Below are 9,807 nucleotides of genomic sequence, written 5' to 3' on the forward strand. Positions count from 1 at the left end.
CTGACAATTACACGTAACTTCATATAGTTAGAATTCTCATGCTTCCTGTACGGAAGCAAATAGCTCCATCAGTAAAGTGTCTGCTGTCAGTGTAACAGGTCATGGGATCTAATCTTTGGTATGACTGCTAAGAAATTTGTGATTTGAAATAAAATACAATGAAATGTATATTTACAGTATATAATTTTTTTTCAGAACACTCCATACACACACACACAGAGGTAATTCAGACCTGATCGCTGCTGTGTGTTTTCACACAGCAGGCGATCAGGTCCAAACTGCGCATGCGTATGCACCGCAATGCGCAGGCACATCACATGGGTACAGAGCGGATCGCCACTCACCGATGGGTTTGTGCGACAGATCCATTCACACGGGTGATCGCAAGGAGATTGACAGGAAGAAGGCGTTTTGTGGGTGTCAACTGACCATTTTCAGGGAGTGTCTGGAAAAACGCAGGCATGTCCATGCGTTTGCAGGGAGGGTTCCTGACGTCAATTCCGGTCCCGGACAGGCTGATATGATCGCAGCGGCTGAGTAAGTCCTGGGCTGCACAGAGGCTGCACAAAATCTGTTTGTACAGCTCTGCTACACATGCGTTTGCACACTTGTACTGCTAAAATACCCTCCCCCTGTAGGTGGAGACTATCTGATCGCAGCACTGCAAAAATTGCTGCCCAGTGATCAGGTCTGAATTAGGCCCTAGCTACACACACATACATACATACATACATACATACATATATTTATCTAAATATGAAGGGGGGCACCAATATTTATCTTGCCTCCAGGCAACTGGGATGAACTTACGCCACTGGTAAGGTGGGCTCAAAAGTTACGACACGTTTTTTGTTGGAATTACAGGCTAAACTGTTCTTCATAAAGTTCAGTCATTTAATGTGTTCAACATGTTGTCCCTCTTGGTCAACACAAATTTGAAGGCGCTGGATCCAATCATCATGTACTCGCAGAAGGATTTCCGAAGAAATACTGGCACATGCTTCTTCTAGCGTTGTGCATTTAGGTTCTGGTTAATGAAAATGGGTCCAATTACACGGGTACCCCATATCCCACACCACACCATAACCTTTACGTTACCAATGATCTTGGAAGGCTCCATCCAGCGTGGATTCTGTTCACTCCAGTACTTGTGGTTGTGAAGGTTAACTTCACCACTGACATAAAAGTTTGCCTCATCCCTGAACAAGATGCCTTGGGCAAAAGAGGGATCCTGTTGATGTTGCTCTAAAGCCCACCGGCAAAACTGCATACATCTGTCTGGGTCATCCTCTGCTAGGTACTGGAGACTGAATGGATACCATCAATGGGTATGAAGAATTTGTAGGATTGATGACTGGCTGATTCCACATTTTGCTGACAAACGTTGTGTGCTGCGTTGTGGGCTCTTCAGGAAGGATGCCAAAACTATTGTTGAGGTTGTCTCATCAGTAGCACTTTTTGGATGACCACTTCGTGACTTTTTAGCCACAGTCTAAGTTTCTCGGAATATGGAAAATTAGGCACCTGACAGTGTTATGTGAAATTGGAGGTCTTTCTGGGTGCCGGTTGTTAAAATCTGCAGCTATGACATGGAAACTTAGTTCTCCAGACATCAAAATTACCTCAATTCTCTCCTCTTTTGTCAAAGCCATCTTCAGTTACCTGCAACAACAAAAATTGTTGTAACTTTTGAACCATAACTGCTATTTCAAATCTGTTTGCAGCAATAAACTTTTAAGTAAATTCTGATGTTGTTTGACATGTTACACGACCCACTTTCCATTTGAAAAAACTGACTTAATTCAAGATAACCGATTTCCTTATAGCACCCATGGAACATAACCTAAAAGATAGCCCACCTCACCCATAATTTACTGGAGTACAGTATTTAGTTTTCCCATTTCCTTCACAGTTTTTGAAACAAAAAGGTGTACTGCGACTTTTGAATCACCCTGTATATATATATATATATATATATATATATATATATAAATGTGCCAGACCATTTTGAGATGCGAGCTGGATTTGTATTTGGTTACGATTTGTAGTCTGGTTTTGGATTTGACTTTTATTTTCAAAAGTGTACAAATTCAGCTAAAATCACATAATCTGGGCCCTTTTTTGTTCCTAGAGTATTGTTCAACTCAATACCTTTAATTTCAAGTTCATTTTGACCAACTCCCAGCTCACAATATTATTTTCACCAATATTGGCCAAAGGCTGCAGTGAGCTGGCTGGTTACTAAGCAACAGAGCAGCGGCACAAACACACAGCAGTTTATAGCACATCTATGAAACATTGGTGGTCATTCCAAGTTGTTTGCTCGTTGCCAATTTTCGCTATACTGCGATTAGTAGCTTACTGCGCATGCGCAAGGTTCGCAGAGCGCATGTGCTTAGTTATTTTACACAAAAGTTAGGTATTTTACTCACGACATAACAAAGCTTTTTCATCGCTGTGCTGATCGTAGTGTGATTGAGAGGAAGTGGGTGTTTCTGGGCAGAAACTGGCCGTTTTATGGGAGTGTGCGGAAAAACGCATGCGTTCGAGTTTAAAAACGCAGGAGTGGCTGGAGAAACGGGGGAGTGGTTGGGCAAACGCAGGGCGTGTTTGTGACGTCAAACCAGGAACGAAACATGCTGAGCTGATCGCAATGTCGGAGTAAGTCTTGAGCTACTCAGAAACTGCTAAGAATTATTTATTCGCAATTCTGCTAATCTTTCGTTCGCAATTCTGCTAAGCGAAGATACACTCCCAGAGGGCGGCGGCCTAGCGTGTGCAATGCTGCTAAAAGCAGCTAGCGAGCGAACAACTCGGAATGAGGGCCATTGCCACACACTGCATGGATCACAGGGTGTATAGATGCACATTAACAAAATGCACTTGCATAAAGTGCACCAACCAGCACAAGAACAATATATATTTGATTTTTCTGTTTTTAAACTTGCAGCTCAGTTCGAACTGTATGAATCACAGGGCTTATAAAGGCATGTGAACAAAATGCACTTGAGTAAAGCACACAAACCAACCAGTACAAAAACAATAGATATGTTATATATATTTTATTTTTTCCTATTTTTAAACCTGCAGCTCATTTTCCACTGTGTGGATCACAGGGCTTTTTTGCCCAGCGTGTATGCACAGCGATGATCGCTGACATCGCTGGGCTGAAAAGCGCTCAGTGCATACACACTGAGCACTTTCCCCCCTGCCCAGCAATGTCAGCAGGGGTGAGCGGCTTTCCATAGCAGGACACTATGGAAAGCCGCTCACCCCACCGTTCATCTACTGGTAATACCAGTAGATGAACAGCGGCCGCCAGCGATGAAGTGGGAGCGTGCATCAGCGCTCACCGCTCATCGCTTGTTCATACACACTGGGCGGCTTTGATCTGAAAGCAGCTCAGCACACCAAAAGTGAGCTGCTTTCAGCTCAAAATCGCCCAGTGTGTATGGGCCTTTAGAAGTACACCAACCAACCAGTACAAAAGCAATAGAAATATTTTATTTTTCTATTTTTAAACCTGCAGTTCAGGTCCAACTGCATGGAGCACAGGGCTTATATATGCATGTGACTAAAATGCACTTAAGTAATGCACACCAACCAACCAATACATAAACAATAGAGATATATATATATATTTTATGTTTCTATTTTTAAACTTGAAGCTGCGATCAAACTCTGTGGATCACAGAGTTTATAAATGCATGTGAACAAAGGGCCTAATTCAGGACTGATCGTAGCAGCAAATTTGTTAGCAGATGTGCAAAACCATGTGCACTGCAGGGGGGGGAGGGGGGGGGGGCAGATATAACTTGCAGAGAGAGTTAAATTTGGGTGTAGTGTGTTCAAACTGATTTACACCGATTTATTTGAACTGACGAATAGTTACAATTTTTATTGTTCCAATCTTCTTTTCTATTTTTTCCGGACTCTCACCAACGATCCGTTGGTAACGGGTGCTCATCCCAATATCTCTGCCTAACGCTGGCAGCAGATCCTCTCTAATCTCCATCTTTTCAATGGTCTTTGCACCTTATTTGTCTCCATTAATTTTCTTTGTGAACTCTCATCAGTGATCCCAGAGCGACGAGGGTATTTGTACCCCTACTATCATACCACACTGTAAACACCCCGATTCCGTCCGATCTTGGAAGCGAAGCAGTGTGGGCTTAGTAAGTACTGAGGTGGGTGACCCCTCAGGAAGACCGAGTATAGTAGAGGCTGGAGTCATCTACATGCTCTGAGCCTATCGTTGACAGCAGAGTCACCTCTTTTACCTTTTTTACTTTACAGTTCCATTATCCTTATTTATTTCATTAATTGTTCATATGTATGATCATTTATCACAGCAGCTCACATATGTAACCTACTTACCACCCAATTATATCCTTCACCTATATGGTAACCAATTTACTTCAGGATTACACCATACGTTTGTATGGTTTTGGTGACCGGTACTGACCACGGTTAACATATTTTTGGTCCCCCTATACAGGGTAATACTAGCATTTGCATAATATGAGAGACCACTAGTGTGACGGTTTTTAATTACTGTGTGTACTTGTTTGTTCTTGTATGTTATTTCTGGATACATTAACTGTTTTATTTTTTAACATGAAATATTAAATTCTGATGTTATAACATTTCATTACTATAGTCTTCCTTTGATTAATTTGAAGAGTGCACCCACATAAGAGTATTTTTCCTCTTTTTGCATAACTGCACTGCAGGTGGGGGGCGGGGGGGGGGGGGCAGATATAGCAGAGAGAGTTAGATTTGGGTGGGGTGTGTTAAAACTGAAATTTAAATTGCTGTGTAAAAAGGAAGCAGCCAGTATTTACCCTGCACAGAAACAATAGAACCCACCTAAAATGTAACTCTCTCTGCATGTTATATCTACGATCAGGTCTGAATTAGGCCCAAAGTGCACCAAACAGTACAATTTACAGCAGATTATAGCCTAGCACATAGCAGTGTGCCCCTAAACACATTCACTATACACTCAGCACAGTCAGTATAGCATAGTATTGCGCAGCACACAGTGGTGTGCATCATGCCACCTATACACAGTCACTATACAGCACAGCCACTTGTGAGTCTGGACACAGCACAGCAAGTATAGTACAGTATAGCACATCACACAGCATCATACAGCATGCCTTTTATACAGTTACTATTCAGCACAGCCACCTGTGAGACTCTGGAGTCTAGACGCAGCAAACAGCAGAATGCAGCATGCCACCTATACACAATCACTCCCCATACAGCACAACCATTTGTGAGTCTAGACACAGTACAACCAGTACAGCAGAGTATAGCATAGCATACATCAGTGTGCAGTGTGCCCTCTATACACAGTCACTATCCAGCACAGCCACGGCACTGTCACATCCTGGGTCCCTGTGTACTTAGGTGGTGGTTTCCGGGACGAGATTACAGGATCAGATTGCCACACTAAACTAGAAGGACGAATATAAGACTTCCTCATATGAGCAAGAACTGAGTTTTGGCGAGACTTGCCAAGAGGCGCGGAGTCTAACCCACCAGAGGTTTTCACCAGTGACCCGCTCCAATGGGGATTTGGGTTTCGCTGCTTCCGATATGCAGGTCGCGGCCCCCTGGACAGGTACTCGGAAATAGCTGAGGAATCCTACAAAGAAATAACTAGTGGCAGACTGAATAATGAAAGAGTCTCTGATGAAATAGAAGAAAGAACAAAGTTGTTTAACCAAAGGCACTCGATACTTGAGAACAGGTAAACTTAAAACACTTGAAGAAATAAATTACGCTTGACCGATGGCACACGGTACTTGAGTACAGGTGAACTTGGAAACACTAGAAGAAACAAACAACGTTTAACCGATAGCACTTGGTGCTTGAGAACTGATGAACTTGAAAACACTTGAAGAAACAAATGATGTTTAACCGATGGCACGTGTTGCTTGAGAACTGGTGAACTTGAAAACACTTGAAGAAAAAAATTATGTTTAACCGGTGGCACTCGGAACATGTAGAGATATCCGATGGTAATGGCACTGGAGAACACGTAGAGATATCCAATGGTAATGGCACTAGAGAGCACATAGAAATATCCGATGATAATCGGCACTGGGAACACGTAGAAATATCCACGTAGGAATGCTCTGGGAAGCATGTGGAAACACAGAGTGGAACATGGAGCTTAAGCAGCAACAGACAGCAGTATGCACTGGAGAATGAAGGAAGTTGAACAGGCCCCTTCCTGTTCACAGGAGACCTGCTTAATACCCTTAGGTAAGCTGCCATAGAGAAAGGAGTCAGTTGAGGATACTGGCACTCCTATTGGTAAACAGTCTGGTCAGCTGACCAGGTAACATGGCTGCTGGAAACAATGCACAGCGAGACCTAGATGCTGGACACTGGATTCTACCAACTCTCACACAGAGGAATCCTCACACAGGTGGTTCAATCATAAGTGAGCAACACAAAACATGCTGTAGCTGAAAACTGCATGGCACTTTGCTGGACTGAGAGAAATCACTGCAGATCAGGAGGTAAGCTGCAGAGAACACTAGTACAAGCATGAAATTGCCCAGGATCCTGACAGGCCCACTATACAGTACAGCCGTAACAACAGAGTATAATGCAGCAAATGGCAGCATGCGTTCCAATGAAAGGGCGAAGAGTCCCGGCTGCGGCACCTTATATAGAATCCAAGTCCCGCGAGAATCCTACGCCGGGAAGATGACGTTTGGCCTCAAATGGGAGTCCAAGCCGTGGCTTGGGTAGACTCATATCCCAATGTTCGGAGAGGCTCGGATTGCATTAGAATGGAGCTGACCGATTAATGGCTTTGTCTCCTCCTTTTCTACAAATATAATTTCTGTGCCTTTAATTTTACCAAATCTATGTCTCTGAGTGTTCATTTAAAATATTTTAATAAGTTATGTTTAAGATATCATGCCAGGCGAAAAAGAACAAACTATGAGCGAATTATAGGCTGATAATAATTGGGTTGTAAATGCAAAAGGTCACTTAGACCAGTGCTGTAACTAGACATTTTAGCACTGTATGCAAGCAACAGAATAAGCGCCCCCCCCCCCCCCTTCCATATGTAAAATATGGCCAGTGCACGCCGTAGGTGCGCACCAAAAGTATAGGGGCATGGCTTCATGGGGAAGGGGCGTGATCACAAAATAATACCAAATCATATTATGCTGCACAGTAGTCTCCATTATTCAAATTACGCCCTAACAGTAGCGCCACTTACACACATTACACCAGGTAGAGCCCCATTTTACACATTACTCCAGGTAGAGCCCATATCACACATTATGCCAGGTAGAGCCCCTTTTTACACATTACACCAAGTAGAGTCCCATTTTACACATAACAGCAGGTAGAGTCCACTTTTACACATTACAGCAGATAGAGCCCCCTTTTACACAGTAGCGCCACTTACACACATTACACCAGGTAGAGCCCCATTTTACACATTACTCCAGGTAGAGACCCTATCACACATTATGCCAGGTAGAGCCCCCTTTTAAACATTACACCAGGTAGAGTCCCATTTTACACATAGCAGCAGGTAGAGTCCACTTTTACACATTACAGCAGATAGAGCCCCCTTTTACACAGTACGGCAGGTAGAGTCCCCTTTTACCCATTACGGCAGGCAGAGCTCCCTTTTACACATTACGGCAGGTAGAGTCCCCTTTTACCCATTACAGCAGGCAGAGTCACCCTTTTTACACATTACAGCAGGTACAGCCCCTTTTACACATTATGGCAGGCAGGGTCCCCCTTTACACATTACAGAATGCAGAGTCCCCCTTTTACACATTACCACAGGTAGAGCCCCTTTTACACATTACAGCAGGCAGAGTCCCCCTTTTACACATTATGGCAGGCAGAGTCCTTCTTTTACACATTACAGCAGGCAGAATCCACCATTTACATACAGTATTATGGAAGGTAGAGTACTTTTACACATTACGCCTGGTAGAACACTTATACACTTTATGCCAAGTAGTAGAACACTTTTAAACTTTATGCCAGGTGGAGCCCCGTATACACATTACGCCAGGAAGAGCCAGAAACCCACCCTCCTCCCCTCTGTGAAACTGACTGAGGGTACTGACCTGCAGGGTGGGAATACAGACACTGTTAGGTGCACATGTACTATACTGCAGTGCTGCACCTGCTGCTGGGGTGGACTGTCCAATCTGCCTGGCTGCTCTGCTTCCGGGCTCTCCCTCCCGCCGGAACACAATGCCATGGCTCCTCGCAGGGCACTGTGTGTGTGTGTACTGGAGGCATGCTGGGAAAGATGTCATGACATCTCTCCTGAGTCTCAGGACAGTGGGAGGGGGTGGAGCTTGCAGGTGGGTGGCTGCAGCGCTGCACAGCTACATCTGTAAACAGTGAGAGAAGAAGCCGGACGCTCCTCTCCACAGGCAGCGCTGCAACTAGCTGGCGGGTGGACAAGTAGTGTGGCGTGTTGGGTGCTGATGTGGGCAAAGCACCATCCACCCACACCTAGTTACGGTCCTGACATGGACCATTCAATATCCCAATCCCCTGATTTGAGAACCCCCTTCCCCCGCCACCCGAGATCACACTCCAATACCATATGTACAGTATAGTTTAATATTATGCAGCATCCTCCATTCGGCCCCCCTCCTCTCTGCCGGCAGCGCTGGGGAGTCTGAGCACTAGAAGGCTCTGACTCTACTGCGCATGTGTAGATCACCCGGAAAATAGCGAGGCGGCCATTTTCCCAGTGATTTCTCTACTGCGCATGCACAGAACACTGTGAAAATGGCCACTGCTCCATTTTCACTGTGATTTCAGAGCGACTCTGATGTCGGCACGGGACTCTGGAGGGGTAAGTATTTAAAAAATGGGTGCAGAATGTGCAGTGTGGGGCCCCTCTGGACTCTGGGGCCCATGTGAACCGCACACACTGCATCCATTGCATCCATTATAGATATGCCAGTGTTGAGGAAGAAAAGCATGTGCTCTGGAGATCCTACTGGAAGATAGTGATGAGCGGATTAGGTTTTACTCGGTTCTCAAAACCGAATCTTATTGGCTATCCAAAACACGTGACATCCGTGAGCCAATAAGATTCGGTTTTGAGAACCGAGTAAAACCGAGTAAAACCGAATCCGCTCATCACTACTGGAAGATGGAGTCATTAGCTCACTTTGGGCCTAATTCAGATCTGATCGCAGCAGTAAATTTGTTAGCTAATGGCCAAAACCATGTGCACTGCAGGGGGGGCAGATATAACATGTGTAAGATTTGGGTGTCGTGTGTTCTTCAAACTGATTTTTAAATTGCAGTGTAAAAATAAAGCAGCTAGTATTTACCCTGCACAGAAACAATATAACCCACCCAAATCTAACTCTATCTGCACATGTTATATCTGTCCCACCTGCAGTGCACATGGTTTTGCCCATTAGCTAACAAATTTGCTGCTGCGATCAGGTCTGAATTTGTCCCTTTGTTATTTGTGGGATGAGTATTGGGAAACATTTATGTAACAGAAGAAAGCAAGGACAAAGGGTAAATAGGCTTTCAGTTTCTAGAGCAGTCCATGTAGTAGTCAGAGGCGTAACTAAGGGGGGTCGAGCAGGGCACGTGCCCTTGGCGCCGTGGGAGGTCCAGCAAAAGGGGGCGCCGCCGACCAGGGCATCGTACCTGCTCGGCCCCCCTTAGTTACCTCACCCGCTGCCCACCGCCGCCGTCATTGTGCTGCTGCCAACAGAGGGAGGAACTTGGAAGGGGCAGAGACCATGAAGAATATGATCTCCCGCC

The 9,807-nt window shown here is 44.8% G+C and overlaps 1 pseudogene; it reads left to right on the top strand.

The window, feature by feature from the left end:
* Window positions 1-4,105: 4,105 nt before the first annotated feature.
* Window positions 4,106-4,224, top strand: LOC134968256 (5S ribosomal RNA; annotated as a pseudogene).
* Window positions 4,225-9,807: the final 5,583 nt, after the last annotated feature.

The sequence above is a fragment of the Pseudophryne corroboree genome, chromosome 10, assembly GCF_028390025.1.
Source record: "Pseudophryne corroboree isolate aPseCor3 chromosome 10, aPseCor3.hap2, whole genome shotgun sequence".
Classification (NCBI taxonomy): Eukaryota; Metazoa; Chordata; class Amphibia; order Anura; family Myobatrachidae; genus Pseudophryne; species Pseudophryne corroboree.